The sequence below is a fragment of the Rutidosis leptorrhynchoides genome, chromosome 2 (genome assembly GCF_046630445.1).
Source record: "Rutidosis leptorrhynchoides isolate AG116_Rl617_1_P2 chromosome 2, CSIRO_AGI_Rlap_v1, whole genome shotgun sequence".
Classification (NCBI taxonomy): domain Eukaryota; kingdom Viridiplantae; phylum Streptophyta; class Magnoliopsida; order Asterales; family Asteraceae; genus Rutidosis; species Rutidosis leptorrhynchoides.
Window position 1 is genome coordinate 106,453,247 of NC_092334.1, and position 20,894 is coordinate 106,474,140.

Genomic DNA, 20,894 nt, shown 5'->3' on the forward strand with positions numbered 1-20,894 from the left:
CTTGCTCTATACTCATATTAAATCTTGTGGAAAATCTTTCTTCATCAACCTTCGATCTTAGAAATTCTGAAAATATCATCATAAATATCTTTGATATTTCTGAGGATATTTTCAAAACTCTTCTTATCCGAAATTGGTTATCTCTTCGTGTTATCTGTGTTACATCATAAAAGAAACTATTTTAGTTTCTAAATTCTAAAACCTTCGAGTAGAAAATATAAATGATTTTGAAGTAGTGTTGGGAACTGAAGCATGAGTTAGTATAATATAATGACATTTGATCAACATGATTATATTACAGTAATTCATGATGAGTTTCTAATGGAACGTGATAATTCACAGAACATATCGTCATCATGTGCCATTTACACGACTCTTACATTCTACCCAATCTCTAAACATATTAAGAACATATCTTCTTGATAGTTCTATCTTTCCGGATATTCTGGTAATTTATCAAATTAAGATCGTACCATTAAGATTTTATTCTTAGAACATTAACAATGTTCATTCCAAAATTCATATCTGCAAATTCTGGACCATTACAAGCGGTGCTTAATCACAAGAAGAAGAAACGAAAGGACAAAACTCTGAAATAGAAATTGGGGTATAAATCGCAGCAAATAGGAGAGTGCATTAACAATGGATGACAATGATTAGGGGAGACAGAAGTAGGGACATCGAAATATAAGAAAAGATATAAAACCCAACAACCACCCAGAATTTATAAACCGTATATATCGATGCATATAGCAATATAAAGACACGGGAGAACTAAGAACACTATAAAACCCAGAGTATATTATAAGTGAATAGATTCTTCCGGCGGTGGATGGAAAAGAAGAATGATAGATATGAAAGTTAAGAGTATATCAAGAATCAAAACGGGATGGAGCATATTGACGAATGTTTTAAAGTATGAATTGAGGAGAAAGAATAAAAGTTGTGAGTTGTGAAAATAAGGAAACAAAGGGGATGGATTTATAGTAAAATATCCGACAGAGCGATCGCAACAAATTATTGCATTTAATCAAAGAAGATCCAAATTTCCTTAATCGCCGAAGAACCAAATCTTATCGCAAAGATTTTCTTTAAATTCCATGAAATCCGGAAACAAATCATAACTACGTCATCGGTTAAAACGAATATACAGTTACTCATTTCACTCTCCTGCGATAGCTTCCCTTATACTCTTCACGTAATCAAATTGTTTTATCTATATTACTCAATGATGATAAAACTCGATTCATCGACTCATATTCGTCATGAAGACATTTTTATAGTTAGCATGACGACCTCGATCAAATTTCGGGACGAAATTTCTTTAACGGGTAGGTACTGTGATGACCCGAAAATTTCCGATCAAATTTAAACTTTAATCTTTATATGTTTCCGACACGATAAGCAAAATCTGTAATGTTGAGTCTCGAAAGTTTTGAAATGTATATTCATGTAATCAATATCGTTTACTATCCTACTTACGTCCACCGATATACAAATCCGTTCACCACAGAATAACCACATTCATCCAATTTCATATTTGGATTTTGATTTATCATAATCCAACAAGTGGCATAATGAAGAAAACATTGGACAAAATAAAATTTGTTAGAAACAAACAAATTAACTATGAGAAATTTTGTTAAGAATCCACGCTAACTGTTCCTAACTAATTGTTCCCAGCTAACTGATTACACTTTATTTATCGCAATTTAATTATCGCAATTTACATTCTCGCAATTTTATTTATCGTCATTTAATTTCTGTTATTTACTTTACGCACTTTATTTATCGTCATTTAATTTCTGTTATTTACTTTACGCACTTTATTTATCGTCATTTAATTTCTGTTATTTATTTTACACACTTTAAATATCGGGACACGTATACAAGGTTTTGACATATCATATCGACGCATCTATATATATTATTTGGAGTAACCATAGACACTCTATATGCAGTAATGCGGGAGTTAGCTATACAGGGTCGAGGTTGATTCTATAATAATATATATAGTTTGAGTTGTGATCGAGTCTGAGACGTATACGGGTCACGATACGTATTAATTAATTCGAATATTATATATTAAACTATATATGAATCAGTGGATTGTTAACTGTGGACTATCGACTGTGGACTAAAAACATTGGACAATTAAAATGAATTAAAATATTGATTATAACCTATGAAACTAAACAATTCTTCAAGTTGCCACTTGATTTCATCTTAAACCTCATTTGTATCTTGACGATTCCAATCTGCGTTCAAACATTTCATATTTCTTGAAAACACCTCAATTGAGAGGATGAACCAACCGCACTTCGTCTATGGAAGAAAAGATTGATGCGTATAGTTATGCACCTGAAAACTCTCGAAAACTGAGTAAACATTTAAAACGTAGCTGTGCTAATTCCTTTAACGTTGTTATTGCCTAAAATAACTTTGCAATCTCTTTCCCAATTAGCAAATTTTGTCACAGCTCCAGCAAGTCAACTTCGACTTTCATTCGGATTAGCCTTATTATAGCCTTGATATATAAATATGCCTTTCGCCATCGTTGTTGGGGAACCTTTTATATTCCGCCACATTAGCAGTAAACTTACCAGCAACTTCATTACACGTTGTCTTAAGTCCCTTCGAAGAACCATTATATCTGTTCATTAAAACCTTATCATATATTCGTCTGCATCTTATAACGAGTATTGTCATACCAATTACCGGGAATCAGCAATCAGTATTTTGAATCCCGCAACAATTCTACAACAACAGTTATAGGTATACATATAACCTTTATCTCTTAGAATTATGACCTTCCATTCTGAAATTATGAAAAGCACCCAGTCTACGAATCAATACTCGAAATGTTGAAAAAGCTGAATGAAGCAGTAAAAACTATAAACGATCTTAACAGCCAGAAGTTTGATAATAAAGAATAGCATGTTGGAAAAGCTCAGAAAAGTTGGAACTGGAAAACGGATTGAGCTAACCATGAAGGAGGCCAAGGACAAATACAAGGACCAAACCCTATATTCAAAGAATCCAGATAATTCTGTATCCAATGAAATCTTTAGAGAAAACCTTGCTCTATACTCATATTAAATCTTGTGGAAAATCTTTCTTCATCAACCTTCGATCTTAGAAATTCTGAAAATATCATCATAAATATCTTTGATATTTCTGAGGATATTTTCAAAACTCTTCTTATCCGAAATTGGTTATCTCTTCGTGTTATCTGTGTTACATCATAAAAGAAACTATTTTAGTTTCTAAATTCTAAAACCTTCGAGTAGAAAATATAAATGATTTTGAAGTAGTGTTGGGAACTGAAGCATGAGTTAGTATAATATAATGACATTTGATCAACGTGATTATATTACAGTAATTCATGCTGAGTTTCTAATGGAACGTGATACTTCACAGAACATATCGTCATCATGTGCCATTTACACGACTCTTACATTCTACCCAATCTCTAAACATATTAAGAACATATCTTCTTGATAGTTCTATCTTTCCGGATATTCTGGTAATTTATCAAATTAAGATTGTACCATTAAGATTTTATTCTTAGAACATTAACAATGTTCATTCCAAAATTCATATCTGCAAATTCTGGACCATTACAAGCGGTGCTTAATCACAAGAAGAAGAAACGAAAGGACAAAACTCTGAAATAGAAATTGGGGTATAAATCGCAGCAAATAGGAGAGTGCATTAACAATGGATGACAATGATTAGGGGAGACAGAAGTAGGGACATCGAAATATAAGAAAAGATATAAAACCCAACAACCACCCAGAATTTATAAACCGTATATATCGATGCATATAGCAATATAAAGACACGGGAGAACTAAGAACACTATAAAACCCAGAGTATATTATAAGTGAATAGATTCTTCCGGCGGTGGATGGAAAAGAAGAATGATAGATATGAAAGTTAAGAGTATATCAAGAATCAAAACGGGATGGAGCATATTGACGAATGTTTTAAAGTATGAATTGAGGAGAAAGAATAAAAGTTATGAGTTGTGAAAATAAGAAAACAAAGGGGATGGATTTATAGTAAAATATCCGACAGAGCGATCGCAACAAATTATTGCATTTAATCAAAGAAGATCCAAATTTCCTTAATCGCCGAAGAACCAAATCTTATCGCAAAGATTTTCTTTAAATTCCATGAAATCCGGAAACAAATCATAACTACGTCATCGGTTAAAACGAATATACAGTTACTCATTTCACTCTCCTGCGATAGCTTCCCTTATACTCTTCACGTAATCAAATTGTTTTATCTATATTACTCAATGATGATAAAACTCGATTCATCGACTCATATTCGTCATGAAGACATTTTTATAGTTAGCATGACGACCTCGATCAAATTTCGGGACGAAATTTCTTTAACGGGTAGGTACTGTGATGACCCGGAAATTTCCGATCAAATTTAAACTTTAATCTTTATATGTTTCCGACACGATAAGCAAAATCTGTAATGTTGAGTCTCGAAAGTTTTGAAATGTATATTCATGTAATCAATTACCCTTTGACTATGCTCAACGATTCACGAACATTTATGTGTATATTGATATGTATATATAATATATACTTATTAGTTGAAAACGTTAACAAAGTATTAGACATATAATACTTTACATGAACGTATTTTGTTTCAATATAAGTTAATATAGTTATTGACGAAATTAAAAGATAATATCATATGATTGAATTATCAGATACATTGAATTATGATTACGAGTCTCTGTTATGAGGTCCACGTTGATTTGAGAAATCGTTTGTTTTTAACGGTATTCGGAATAAATGATAAAGTGATTTTCAAATGAAAACAAAGTATCACTTATCTAGTGTCAGACAAATGTTAGTGGAGAATTGAATTTCATATTACTTGATTGATCTATTTACAAACGTGCGAAAACGTTTTCCAATGTAATATAACTTGGTTATTAAAATGTCTTTGTTAAATAACGTAAGTTGAATATTAATTGTTAAGATATATTTAAATAACTTGCAACGTGTATTTAAAACGTGTTTATGTATATTAAATACATATCTGATTACAAATTATTTATGTAAACGATAGCAACACTTGTTATTTGATTTGATCGATATTAAGATATATTATTTAGAAAGTTTAAGGAAATTAAACTAAACGTTGGCGCATAAATGAATTATATCAAATTAAGTTTAAAGTATAAACGTTACGTGTTATAAGATTTTCTAAACGAATTTAAAATAAACTTTTGAACTATTATTAGTTTTGAAAAACTAAATATTATATTATTACATTAATATTTCCATTATATACGGTATGTACAGGTTATATTTTAAATGAAAATATATTTTTATTTTACATTGTGATGAATAATAATATCAAATTAGTCATAAAACGTTTTGATTTAATATTATTAAATATGCTTTGATAAATAACGAGACTATGATTTATAGAAGTAAATGACCAAAACACTCAAAAGATTAAGTTACACTTTGAGTGGGTTAGTTTTCCATTAATTTAAGTCTAATTATTAATAAAGGTACAATTCGCGAAATTTAAGGTATCAGTTTTCTAAGCATACGAAAATGCGTTCGAGAAACCGGAACCGGGACGTAAGACGGGTGACAACGTACAAATTATTAGAAACTAATACAATTTATTATTATTAACACTAATAGTATTATTATTATCATTTTTATGAATTTTGTATCATTAGTACTTATATAATAATTATTATTATTAATATATTATCAATTATTAATATTAATTTAATTATATAAAAAAAAAGAATCAAGAACTAGTACCATTCAGTTTCACATCCACATCCCTACTGTATATGATTTTTGTATCTGTCGGAGTTTATTATGAGTCTGCTTCAATCACAATTCAAAACAGAAATCCTTTGCTATATATTGTCTATTGCATTCAGTGATTGAATAAAACTGAAAAAACCCAGAAAATAAGCTCCACACTCTGTACATTTATCTTTTTCATCATATTTTGATTTTGAATGAATTTTCAAAATGTAATAATACAGTCTTGTTAGGAATCATCTATCTAAACTATCTGTAAGTTTTCAATCCTCAATTCTTTCTATTAATCTCTAATTTTGGAGTCAAAGTTTTGGTTTTAAAAGTCAACTAAGTGTTCTTGAATCAAATTCGAGTTTGTTTTGATATCTCCAGTTAATTTGATGATCCATAAAGATTATAGGAATGATTTGCAACACAATTCATGTTGTAATCATAACCTATAACACTCTTAATCTAAAAATCAATTTTTGAGTTCTTGAGTTCTTCACAGTAATATACACTAACGTAAATTCGAAACAAATTTCAAAAACTAAAAATGCAGAGTTGTTAGGAATCATTTACTTAAACTTCCTGCAAAATCTCAAGTTCCAATTCTTAATAACGAATTCGAATTTGCGAGTCAAAGTTAAATTGTCAAAAGTCAACTGTTTTGTTCTTGGAGAAATTAGAGCTTGTTTTGATGTTTTAAGTTAAATTGATGATTTTGATAGATTTTAGGAATGATTTGAAACATGTTTCATGTTGTAAAGATTGTCCAAAACGAACTCAAAATTGAGAACAAATTTTTTTTTTCTAGCTACAAGCAAGCAGTAGGATTTTTTGTGTTTTTTTTTCTCATTTTTTTTATATCATGAACACATTTTTTTTTGTTTCATGTTGTTTACAAGTCATAAATGAAAACCCGTTCGATTGTTGTTGAGTTTTTGCCCCCGTTTGATTTTAAACTTGGTGAAGAAGATGATGAACTAAGATGAAAGAAATACTAGATATATATGTTTGGGTTGCCTTATAAGTCAGAAAAACATGGATGGCAGAATGGTTAAGGGTGTTTGCGGGTGGGCGAGAGGTCTCGAGTTCGAGCCCTGTTTGGGGCAGTGTTTTTTAGAAAAGCTCTTTGAAGGTAGTTCTCATTTCTAAAATTAATATTATTATTATTATTGTTATTATTAGTAGTAATATAATTATTACTATTATTATTACTAAAATAAGAATTTATGATCATTTAATAGTATTGTTATTATGATTGTTATTATTAGTATTATAAATATTATTATCACCATATAAGTATGATAATCATTATTATCATTATTATTACTAGTATCATACTATTAGTATTATTATTATTACCCTTAGTCAGGTATTTCTACGATTATTAATTTTGCAAAACAAAAGATATATATGTAAATATATTATAACATAAAATATACTAATATTACATAAAAATTATGTTTCAACTAATATTATTGATATAACATTAATTAAATATCAAATAAGTATCATAATATATTATAAGAATAATTAATACATAGCAAATATATAAACTTAATTGATTTATACTATAATGTGTTAATACTTGATATAGGTTCGTGAATCCGAGGCCAACCCTGCATTGTTCAATGTCGTCATATGTATTTTTACTACAAAATACATTATAGTGAGTTTCATCACTCCCTTTTTAAATGCTTTTGCAATATATATTTTTGGAACTGAGAATGCATGCGCTTTTATAAATGTTTTACGAAATAGACACAAGTAATCGAAACTACATTATATGGTTGAATGATCGAAATCGAATATGCCCCTTTTTATTAAGTCTGGTAATCTAAGAATTAGGGAACAGACACCCTAATTGACGCGAACTCTAAAGATAGATCTATCGGGCCCAACAAGCCCCATCCAAAGTACCGGATGCTTTAGTACTTCGAAATTTATATCATGTCCGAAGGAGGATCCCGGAATGATGGGGATATTCTTATATACATATTGTGAATGTCGGTTACCAGGTGTTCAATCCATATGAATGATATTTTTGTCTCTATGCATGGGACGTATGATTATGAGAAATGGAAGTATGAAATCTTGTGGTCTATTAAAATTAGGAAAGGATTATTTATGTTAAACTAATGAACTCACCAACCTTTTGGTTGACACTTTAAAGCATGTTTATTCTCAGGTATGAAAGAAATCTTCCGCTGTGCACTTGCTCATTTTAGAGACATTACTTGGAGTCATTCAGGACATATTTCAAAAGATGTTGCATTCGAGTCGTTGAGTTCATCAAGATTATTATTAAGTCAATTATAGTTAGATATATTATAAAATGGTATGCATGCCGTCAACTTTCGATGTAATGAAAGATTGTCTTTTCAAAAACGAATGCAATGTTTGTAAAATGTATCATATAGAGGTCTAGTACCTCGCAATGTAACCAAATGTAATGTATTCGTCCTTGTGGATTAGGACGGGTCGTTAGATGAATGATGATGACCCTTAAGACCTTAAATACATACTTTTAAACCTATTAAGACGATTTACTGACTTAGTACTATTTGACTTAGGTTGAGGACTTCAGACCATTTACTTGCACAACTTTCCCGACTACTACTTTACCGCTACATATCATTGTGAGTTATAGCATTCCCTTTTTACTTTAACTTATTTTGGGAACTGAGAATACATGCGGATTTTATGTTTTACATACTAGGCACGAGTACTTAAACTTTATATATGTGTGGGTTATATAACGGCAGAAACATTCCCTTTAGCTCGGTAACGTTTAATCATTGGTTTATGAACCGGTGAACGCGAATCTTAGATATGGATCCATAGGGTGTGACATCTCCACTCGGGCTAGTCGCGCTAGCAGTCAACGAGTGTTTAATACTTCGTAAACATACGCACTCGCCAAGTGTACTTTCAGGGGGTATTTTAAACGTTAAGTTAGTTACCAAGTGCCCACGGTTAACATATACTTTATCATACTGTTTTGAAACGCTCTTTGTAGCACTGAAATCTTGTGGCCTACCTTACATACTGTTATACTTAAACTATAGCTCACCAACCGTTGTGTTGACGTTTTTAAGCATGTATTTCTCAGGTGCTTGAGGTTGCTTCCGCTGTGTACTAGTCGTGCTGTAGAACCCGCTGCTTAGAGTTGTTATCGCATGACTACTTATCTTGCATTCAAACTTATTTACTTTTGAACTATGACTTGTAACGACCATTGTGGTCACGTACACTTATTATTTGCTTCTACTTAGTGAAGCATGCTTTTGAAATGTAAAACATTTGATGTCGGTTATGACATCAGCTTTTATCATGAATGCAACTTCTTTAATTACAGCATATAGTACTTAACCTTGTAATGATCCTGTTGTTGATGATTCGTACACGATGGTTTTGTACGGGGCATCACACACACACATATACATATATATATATACATATATATATATATACATATATATATATATATATATATATATATATATATATATATATATATATACATATATATATATATATATATATATATATTCTTTAGTATTATTGAAGTTATTTTTGTATTTAAGTAAAATATATATATATATATATATATATATATATATATATATATATATATATATATATATATATATATATATATATTCTTTAGTATTATTGAAGTTATTTTTGTATGTAAGTAAAATATATATATATATATATATATATATATATATATATATATATATATATATATATATATATATATATATATATATATATATATATATATATATATATATATATATATATATATATATATATTTGGTAAAGGGAAGCACAACGACCACAAGAGCGCATTGGGGGCTCACAAACAACCATAAACCTAGATAGAACTACAGATAAGCAGGACTAGCAAAACAAGGACACCTAACACCCAAGGACAATTAACGACCAACTAATACAAGGACAACCAATTACAACCACCCTGATTTCATGCCAAACGGAGCCATTCCCTTTGAAGCATTTTCCTAGCCATAAATGTAGTTGTTTCCTCTTTATCTAATTTAACATCACTCGGTTCATCAACTAATTCATACATATCATTATTTAAAGTTCTGAACGAATTTTGAATCTTGACTTGTGCACCCTAACTCGTCCCACCTTGCGAATTTCCTTTGTTCTCATCATGAACAACCTTCCGACAATAGATCAATTTTGAATTTGTTTTACCAACCACAAAACCCCTTTTGTTCCCCTTCTTAGGATCAATAGTTGAAACATCTATGCCCTTCTTCTTTATCATATCTTGGAATTTATCCGCATCCACATGTTTCTCTTTTTGTTGAGTTACTAACTTAACACTATTTCTATTAGCCACATTATCCTGGATAATAATATTCTTAGGGCACTGACTATCCATGTGATCAAAACATTTGCAACCCTCACACCTTGGTGGTCTCCACTCATGGTCGATAGTAACCACATCAATAACCTTACCATCACCTGATAAGCTTGGCGTGGAAACATTAAGGTTATCCTTTGACCCATATTCATCTTAAACTTCAACCATTGCTCGCGCATAATTGGGCCGACCCCATGATTTCGTACACATTGTGCTCGTAAACGAATCAAGCATCATAGCTCTTTCAAATTTAGACGTTATTGCACTCGGACCATCAGCTGTTAAACATGCTATAAGAACATCATAAAGCATAACCACAATCGGCACCTTCGAGATATTCTCCTTTGACAACGAGATATCCGAGACCACTTATTAAGTATGATACGAACACCACGTAACATCCATGGCCCGTTCTCAAGCACCTCATACCATCATTCGTATCATATTTTAAGGAAAAAATCATTTTGCACTCATCATGGTTTTTTTCTATTCCATCTCTCTTCCAGGCATTCAAAACATAGTTTTGAACAATCGGGAACGCAATCCATTTACCTCTGAAGTAACCGTACAATGTATTATTGTACCTACTGGAAACTTCCTTAATCGACAATATAGGTATCACAACATCCACACCATCCCATGACATCAGTCGATTCAAATAAACGAAAATCCACACTTTTCTTCTCAGAATTAACATTCAAAGCACTCACATAGGAAGCCTGTTTACCTTGACTGCTAATCTTTTTCCTAGAATCATGCACCTGACAATATGGAGGAGGCAACGACTCTGTTTATGGTAGGGAAAATGCTTCAGTGGCAACTGCTCCGTTTGGCATGAAATGGAGGTGGTTGTAATTGGTTGTCCTTGTATTGGTGGGTCGTTAGTTGTCCTCGGGTGTTAGGTAGCCTTGTTTTGCTAGTCCTGGTTGTATGTAGGTCTAGCTAGGTTTATGGTTGTTTTTGAGGTCTCGGTGTGCTTTCTTGTATTTTTATTATTTTTCTTAAATAATATTTCTCGGGTAAAATTCTTAAAAAAATGGAACATTAGGTGGAGCTAATAATACAATTATTGACGATGACATATAATTAAAGGGATCCCATAATTAAAAAGGGTACTCATGAATGAGGACATAAACACAAGGGAATGTGGTAATATCGGTTGAAAAAGTGGTTATTGGGTGTTTGATGTACACATAATGTTGTCATCTGTTTTCATCTGTAATAAAAAATGATTTTTTAACTACTTATTTTTTAACTACTTTTGGGTGATAAAGTATATCATATTTTAGCAGACTTCGCTGAGGCAATCTAGCAAAAAGAATATAGTAGACATTATATTACTCCGTATAAATCTTGAGCTACAATAATAATGATATGGACTTTTAAGTATACCAACACAAAATAATTTGACTAGGAACTTGCGGGCATGTTCATGTCCTTTAAGTTATCGGATAGAGAGAGTTCATGGACCGATTCTTAAAGATGACATGATTTTCTTTAAACAAATTGAACACCAATAACAGTGGTATATATTGACCCTATAGGGAGGTTTTACCAGATTCGTTCACGGACCTCTACCCGGAACACTGTCCGATTATATGTGTTCCCGGGTACCGTCGACCGGGTTCGGGTTTCTGCCCGAACGTGTGTGTTACGTGCAAATGATGAGGGTCGTTAAAATAAATGATCTAATGATGCGAAAAAATCGCCGTTAATTTTTTTTTTTTTTTTTTTTGACTAGGAGGTGTTTGGCTTAGTAGATATCTCTATATTTTATCCCTTTGAAGATATTTAAAATTTGAATGAAATTTTGTGAGAGTTATCAAAAATTTACTGCTGCTGCTCCTACAATAATAATTATTAATTATTATATTATTAATAAATAGTAAATATAAAAATAATAATTATAATATGATTATGATTATAATTATAATTATTATAATTATAATTATTTTATATTATATTATACCTACATACTAAAACACACTCAGATTTTTATCGTTTCAGTTGTTTTGAATTGTCGTTTTGAGTTTGCGTTCACACTGCAATCGGCCTCTCAACTTCGGCTCAATTTACACAATGGTCCCTCAAGTTTACAATTTTCCAAAAACCTACATACTAAAACACACTCGGATTTTTGTCGTTTCAGTTGTTTTGAATTGTCGTTTTGAGTTTGCGTTCACACTGCAATCGGCCTCTCAACTTCGGCTCAATTTACACAATGGTCCCTCAAATTTACAATTTTCCAAAATATATATAACTATACCTACATACTAAAACACACTCGAATTTTTGTCGTTTCAGTTGTTTTGGATTGTCGTTTTTAGTTTGTGTTCACACTGCAATCGGCCTCTCAACTTCGGCTCAATTTACACAACGGTCTCTCAAGTTTACAATTTTCCAGGGGTATAAAGTGTAAATATATAATTTTATTAAAATAAAAGAAACTAATTCCACCCGAATTTATAACGGGCCCTATCTTCTCGTTCGTTGTGAGTTAAATTTTTCCGAGACCACCGTTCAACTCGAAAAAATCTAACGAACCCAACGGGACTAACTATACGCGAAACAGACACTTCTCAAAAAACGCTAAACACCCCGGGCTATCTTCAATACATATACATAACCCACATTACCTACATCATATCGATGGTGATGTTTCCATTTTTTATACAATCTTGCTGACGTTAACAATGCATATGCCATTAGGTATACTAGGTACTAACGACGTGTATCCAAAAATACCCGTAGCAAAGCGTTTTTATTTTCGTAAATACATAATGCTACGTTAACTATGATTATGTGACCCGAAAAGCACTGCAACATCACGCGGGCCACTTTTCTAGTTATAATTATACGGAGTAATTACTTATCTTCATCATTTCAACGATTTAGGATGAAAGCCAAAAAGGTGATGCGTGCAACATTCGATATGCTTTTTTTTGCATACCCAAATAAATATTTTTCGTATGTTTTGCCACTTGCATACCCTTTATTTCAAGGCTTGCTTTTTACGTAGAATTTGTTTTCCCTAAATTTGTAGAAAGGTGTTAGGAATTCGGAAGGCCACCAACAAAAACAAGTGGTTTAAACAATCACCAAGTCACGAACGACAAACGAATAATAAATGATAAAACGATAAAGATAAACGACACGGATTTAACGTGATTATATCTCAACTCCAAAACGAAAAAAGGTTTACTCCACGGGCGCAAACCAGAGATTTTTCACTATAATTTTCATGCACAAAGTTATGAGATACAATAGGATGTTTATATAGGTAAAACTAAACATGGAAATCACTTAACGAACAAGAAACAAGCTTCTAGACAATTCTGGTCCATTAGCTCCATTTCGCACCCGCGACCCCATACCTCTCGGTCGCGAGGTTTATGTTTCCAGCACTTGATCGTTTCGATTACTTGTTTAACTCGCTTCAAACTCCATGCGATGCATCTTGTTCTTTACAAACACCGCCTAAATATGACTTAAACTACCCTAATGAGCTCCCGTAACAAACCCACATCTTCGAAAACATAGCTCCTATCGTTCGAAGTTTCCGAGACAAAACCATCTCACGCTCACGTCATCAAACCCGAAAATTTTCATCCTGAAAACTGTCCAGATTAGAAAAAAATGATATCCTAAGATCCAACAGTTAGATCAGCCACAGAGTTTTACCACATGTAGATCAATGTGTCTACTATCCACAACCAAAAAATCAAATCGATCCAACGGTTAACGAACCCGCTACGAATTTTCTACTACGGCAGCTCCTGAAACTACTAATTTGAAAGTTCAATCCCGCGAAGAACGATAACTCAGATTCGATACCCGGATCTCCCAAAAAATCTCTCCGCAACGAACCCATCGACCCGACCTCTGACTCCGTAACCCTTTGCTAGAAAAGAACTACCATCATCATACAAGCGACGTGTATGATTGCATGATAACTTTAGAAACGTTACCCGAATCCTGATGTGATCTACTCTTCCAGATACGTAGACATATTCATGAGTTCATCGTGACTAACTAAGTCACCTGGTCTCGATACATGTTGCAAACAAATCCTTAGCCCGTCATTTAATAACCAAAGAAAACGAATCTGGCTGTGCAAACCTCGCGACCGCGAGTCGAATATCTTCAGCATCATCGATCTTTTTCTTCTTGCTTCCAATTCGCCATCGTGCCCGTAAAACCGATCCTAAGCTCTGATACCACTTGTTAGGAATTTAGAAGGCCCCAACAAGACAAGTGATTTAAACAATCACTAACCCTAAACGACAAACGAATAATAAAGCATAAAACGATATAGATAAACGACACGGAATTTAACGTGGTTATATCCCAACTCCAAAACGGATAAGGGTGTACTCCACATGCGCAAACCAGAGATTTTTCACTATATTTTTCGTGTACACAGTTATGGGATACAAATAGGATGTTTATATAGGCAAAACTAAATATGGAAATTATTTAACGAACAAGGAACAAGCTTCTAAATAATTCTGGCCCGTCAGCTCCATTTCGCGCCCGCGACCCCATACCTTAGGGTCGCGACGTTCATGTTTCCAGCAATTGATCGTTTCGATTCCTTGTTTAACTCGCATCGCACTCCAACAAAAGGAGCATAAGTATTGATATTGAGAATTTTTTTGAAGGGGCTATATATATAATAAAAAAAGATTAAAGCCACAATTTGGCTATATACTTTCTCAAATGTCCCGATGTCGCCCATATACTCATTTGTGTCCTACTGTCGTCTACAAACTTTCAAAAAAATGTACCGATGTCGCCCACTATACTTTTTTTTACCTGTAACGAAAACAATTGATGACGTGGCTTCTAGGTAGTCATTACACGTCGGTGATACATCGGAACAGAAACTGAAAGTATATGGGCGACATCGGAACACAACTGAAAGTATATGGGGGACATCGGGACATATAAAATAAAAAAAGTTATATAATTAACTTTACCGGTTCAGCAAGTAACCGGTAACGAAGTGTTAACATTGATATATTTTTTGAAAGTTTGTAGACGACAGTGAGACGCAAATAAGTATATGGACGACATCAGTGAAATGTCCCGTTCTTATTGATTAAAAACGTTCCATATTAATTGATTTCGTTGCGAGGTTTTGACCTCTATATGAGACGTTTTTCAAAGACTGCATTCATTTTAAAACAACGATAACCTTTATTTCATCAATAAAGGTTTAAAAAGCTTTACGTAGATTATCAAATAATGATAATCTAAAATATCCTGTTTACACACGACCATTACATAATGGTTTACAATACAAATATGTTACAACAAAATAAGTTTCTTGAATGCAGTTTTTACACAATATCATACAAGTATGGACTCCAAATCTCGTCCTTATTTAAGTATGCGACAGCGGAAGCTCTTAATAATCACCTGAGAATAAACATGCTTAAAACGTCAACAAAAATGTTGGTGAGTTATAGGTTTAACCTATATATATCAAATCATAATAATAGACCACAAGATTTCATATTTCAATACACATCCCATACGTAGAGATAAAAATCATTCATATGGTGAACACCTGGTAACCGACATTAACAAGATGCATATATAAGAATATCCCCATCATTCCGAGACACCCTTCGGATATGATATAAATTTCGAAGTACTAAAGCATCCGGTACTTTGGATGGGGTTTGTTAGGCCCAATAGATCTATCTTTAGGATTCGCGTCAATTAGGGTGTCTGTTCCCTAATTCTTAGATTACCAGACTTAATAAAAATGGGCATATTCGATTTCGATAATTCAACCATAGAATGTAGTTTCACGTACTTGTGTCTATTTTGTAAATCATTTATAAAACCTGCATGAATTCTCATCCCAAAAATATTAGATTTTAAAAGTGGGACTATAACTCACTTTCACAGATTTTTACTTCGTCGGGAAGTAAGACTTGGCCACTGGTTGATTCTCGAACCTATAACAATATATACATATATATCAAAGTATGTTCAAAATATATTTACAACACTTTTAATATATTTTGATGTTTTAAGTTTATTAAGTCAACTGTCCTCGTTAGTAACCTACAACTAGTTGTCCACAGTTAGATGTACAGAAATAAATCGATAAATATTATCTTGAATCAATCCACGACCCAGTGTATACGTATCTCAGTATTGATCACAACTCAAACTATATATATTTTGGAATCAACCTCAACCCTGTATAGCTAACTCCAACATTCACATATAGAGTGTCTATGGTTGTTCCGAAATATATAAAGATGTGTCGACATGATAGGTCGAAACATTGTATACGTGTCTATGGTATCTCAAGATTATATAATATACAATACAAGTTGATTAAGTTATGGTTGGAATAGATTTGTTACCAATTTTCACGTAGCTAAAATGAGAAAAATTATCCAATCTTGTTTTACCCATAACATCTTCATTTTAAATCCGTTTTGAGTGAATCAAATTGCTCTGGTTTCATATTGAACTCTATTTTATGAATCTAAACAGAAAAATTATAGGTTTATAGTCAGAAAAATAAGTTACAAGTCGTTTTTGTAAAGGTAGTCATTTCAGTCGAAAGAACGACGTCTAGATGACCATTTTAGAAAACATACTTCCACTTTGAGTTTAACCATAATTTTTGGATATAGTTTCATGTTCATGATAAAAATTGTTTTCCCAGAATAAAAACTTTTAAATCAAAGTTTATCATAGTTTTTAATTAACTAACCCAAAACAGCCCGCGGTGTTACTACGACGACGTAAATCCGATTTTACGGTGTTTTTCGTATTTCCAGGTTTTAAATCATTAAGTTAGCATATCATACAGATATAGAACATGTGTTTAGTTGATTTTAAAAGTCAAGTTAGAAGGATTAACTTTTATTTGCGAACAAGTTTAGAATTAACTAAACTATGTTCTAGTGATTGCAAGTTTAAACCTTCGAATAAGATAGCTTTATATGTATGAATCGAATGATGTTATGAACATCATTACTACCTCAAGTTTCTTGGATAAACCTACTAGAAATGAGAAAAATAGATCTAGCTTCAAAGGATCCTTGGATGGCTTGAAAGTTCTTGAAGCAGAATCATGACACGAAAACAATTTCAAGTAAGATTTCCACTCGAAATAAGATTGTTATAGTTATAGAAATTGAATTAAAGTTTGAATATGATTATTACCTTGTATTAGAAAGATAACCTACTATAAGTAACAAAGGTTTCTTGATCTTGGATGATTACTTGGAATGGATATAGAAAACTTGGAAGTAAACTTGCAATCTTGGAAGTATTCTTGATTTTATGAAACTAGAACTTTTGGAATTTATGAAGAACACTTAGAACTTGAAGATAGAACTTGAAAGAGATCAATTAGATGAAGAATATTGAAGAATGAAAGTGTTTGTAGGTGTTTTTGGTCGTTGGTGTATGGATTAGATATAAAGGATATGTAATTTTGTTTTCATGTAAATAAGTCATGAATGATTACTCATATTTTTGTAATTTTATGAGATATTTCATGCTAGTTGCCAAATGATGGTTCCCACATGTGTTAGGTGACTCACATGGGCTGCTAAGAGCTAATCATTGGAGTGTATATACCAATAGTACATACATCTAAAAGCTGTGTATTGTACGAGTACGAATACGGGTGCATACGAGTAGAATTGTTGATGAAACTGAAGGAGGATGTAATTGTAAGCATTTTTGTTAAGTAGAAGTATTTTGATAAGTGTCTTGAAGTCTTTCAAAAGTGTATGAATACATATTAAAACACTACATGTATATAAATTTTAACTGAGTTGTTAAGTCATCGTTAGTCGTTACATGTAAATGTTGTTTTGAAACCTTTAGGTTAACGATCTTGTTAAGTGTTGTTAACCCAATGTTTATAATATCAATTGAGATTTTAAATTATTATATTATCATGATATTATGATGTATAAATATCTCTTAATATGATATATATACATTAAATGTCGTTACAACGATAATCGTTACATATATGTCTCGTTTCGAAATCATTAAGTTAGTTGTCTTATTTTTACATATGTATTTCATTGTTAATACACTTAATAATATATTTAATTATCATTTAACATAATTAACCAAGTGTATCAATATCTTAATATGATTCATATGTACCTAGTAAGACATTGTTATAACGATAATCGTTATATATATCGTTTTCGAGTTTCTTAAATTAATAGTCTCATTTTTATGTATATAACTCATTGTTAAAATACCTAATGAGATACATACTTATAATACAATCATGTTAACTATATATATAACCATATATATGTTATCGTATAGTTTTTACAAGTTTTAACGTTCGTGAATCACCGGTCAACTTGGGTGGTCAATTGTCTATATGAAACCTATTTCAATTAATCAAGTCTTAACAAGTTTGATTGCTTAATATGTTGGAAACACTTAATGATGTAAATAACAATTTCATTTAATATATATATAAACATGGAAAAGTTCGGGTCACTACAGTACCTACCCGTTAAATAAATTTCGTCCCGAAATTTTAAGCAGTTAGAGGTGTTGACGTATCTTCTGGAAATAAATGCGGGTATTTCTTCTTCATCTGATCTTCTCGTTCCCAGGTGAACTCGGGTCCTCTACGAGCATTCCATTGAACTTTAACAATTGGTATCTTGTTTTGCTTAAGTCTTTTAACCTCACGATCCATTATTACGACGGGTTCTTCGATGAATTGAAGTTTTTCGGTTATTTGGATTTCATCTAACGGAATAGTGAGATCTTCTTTAGCAAAACATTTCTTCAAATTCGAGACGTGGAAAGTGTTATGTACAGTCGCGAGTTGTTGAGGTAACTCAAGTCGGTAAGCTACTGGTCCGACACGATCAATAATCTTGAATGGTCCAATATACCTTGGATTTAATTTCCCTCGTTTACCAAATCGAACAACGCCTTTCCAAGGTGCAACTTTAAGCATGACCATCTCTCCAATTTCAAATTCTATATCTTTTCTTTTAATGTCAGCGTAGCTCTTTTGTCGACTTTGGGCGGTTTTTAATCTTTGTTGAATTTGGATGATTTTCTCGCTAGTTTCTTGTATTATCTCCGGACCCATAATCTGTCTATCCCCCACTTCACTCCAACAAATCAGAGACCTGCACTTTCTACCATAAAGTGCTTCAAACGGCGCCATCTCAATGCTTGAATGGTAGCTGTTGTTGTAGGAAAATTCTGCTAACGATAGATGTCGATCCCAACTGTTTTCGAAATGAATAACACAAGCTCATAGCATGTCTTCAAGCGTTTGTATCGTCCTTTCGCTCTGCCCATCAGTTTGTGGATGATAGGCAGTACTCATGTCTAGACGAGTTCCCAATGCTTGCTGTAATGTCTGCCAGAATCTTGAAATAAATCTGCCATCTCTATCAGAGATAATAGAGATTGGTATTCCATGTCTGGAGTCGACTTCCTTCAAATACAGTCGTGCTAACTTCTCCATCTTGTCATCTTCTCTTATTGGCAGGAAGTGTGCTGATTTGGTGAGACGATCAACTATTACCCAAATAGTATCAAAACCACTTGCAGTCCTTGGCAATTTAGTGATGAAATCCATGGTAATGTTTTCCCATTTCCATTCCGGGATTTCGGGTTGTTGAAGTAGACCTGATGGTTTCTGATGCTCAGCTTTGACCTTAGAACACGTCAAACATTCTCCTACGTATTTAGCAACATCGGCTTTCATACCTGGCCACCAAAAATGTTTCTTGAGATCCTTGTACATCTTCCCCGTTCCAGGATGTATTGAGTATCTGGTTTTATGAGTTTCTCTAAGTACCATTTCTCTCATATCTCTAAATTTTGGTACCCAAATCCTTTCAGCCCTATACCGGGTTCCGTCTTCCCGAATATTAAGATGCTTCTCCGATCCTTTGGGTATTTCATCCTTTAAATTTCCCTCTTTTAAAACTCCTTGTTGCGCCTCCTTTATTTGAGTAGTAAGGTTATTATGAATCATTATATTCATAGATTTTACTCGAATGGGTTCTATTGGGTTAGTGTTAAGTAGGTGATTTCCTTTCTGCTCAAGGCGTCGGCTACCACATTTGCCTTCCCCGGGTGGTAACGAATCTCAAAGTCGTAATCATTCAACAATTCAATCCACCTACGCTGCCTCATATTCAGTTGTTTCTGATTAAATATGTGTTGAAGACTTTTGTGGTCGGTATATATAATACTTTTGACCCCATATAAGTAGTGCCTCCAAGTCTTTAATGCAAAAACAACCGCGCCTAATTCCAAATCATGTGTCGTATAATTTTGCTCGTGAATCTTCAATTGTCTAGACGCATAACCAATCACCTTCGTTCGTTGCATTAATACACAACCGAGACCTTGCTTTGATGCGTCACAATAAATCACAAAATCATCATTCCCTTCAGGCAATGACAATATAGGTGCCGTAGTTAGCTTTTTCTTCAATAACTGGAACGCTTTCTCTTGTTCATCCTTCCATTCAAATTTCTTCCCTTTATGCGTTAATGCAGTCAAGGGTTTTGCTATTCTGGAAAAGTCTTGGATGAACCTTCTGTAGTAACCAGCTAGTCCTAAAAACTGGCGTATGTGTTTCGGAGTTTTCGGAGTTTCCAACTTTTCAACAGTTTCTATCTTTGCCGGAT